Below are 426 nucleotides of genomic sequence, written 5' to 3'. Positions count from 1 at the left end.
ATACAATGATGTGGACATCTCTGTAAGAGCTCCTTGTATCTTTCTTAAGCTTCATAAAGTGATTCTCCTTCCTGCTGTATAAAGGATGTGATTTTTCCTCTCAACTTGGCAACTTTGGATGCAGGAAAGTATTTAGTTAAGAACTTGTTCACAAAGTTTGTCATGTGGTGATACTTCCTTGAGATTGTGCTTGCAGCCAGCATTTAGCTTTGTCTCTAGAATTATGCAGAACTAAAGAAATTATGCAGAACTAATATAAAAAGAATGAACAGTGTGCAGAATTAACTCCAGAATAATATGCAAAACAAAATAGAAAAAAGAAATTATAAGAAACAGAAAACAAAAGCTCAATATAATTGTCTTTTTGTTACTAATGATATTGAAAATAACTAAATCCTGTCAATGACATCAAAAACTTGTTACTTT

General features: G+C 31.5%; 1 non-coding gene across 1 annotated transcript; it reads left to right on the top strand.

Annotated features, from left to right (window-relative positions):
* On the top strand, positions 1–107 carry LOC113853375. Its single transcript, XR_003502548.1, has one exon. It is a non-coding gene; the product is annotated as a small nucleolar RNA R71 (small nucleolar RNA).
* The last annotated feature ends 319 nt before the right edge of the window (positions 108–426 follow it).

The sequence above is a fragment of the Abrus precatorius genome, unplaced genomic scaffold, assembly GCF_003935025.1.
Source record: "Abrus precatorius isolate BTA unplaced genomic scaffold, Abrus_2018 Scaffold10, whole genome shotgun sequence".
NCBI lineage: Eukaryota > Viridiplantae > Streptophyta > Magnoliopsida > Fabales > Fabaceae > Abrus > Abrus precatorius.
The sequence above is the reverse complement of the archived record's forward strand: the minus strand, read 5'-3'. Positions and strand labels throughout refer to the sequence as shown.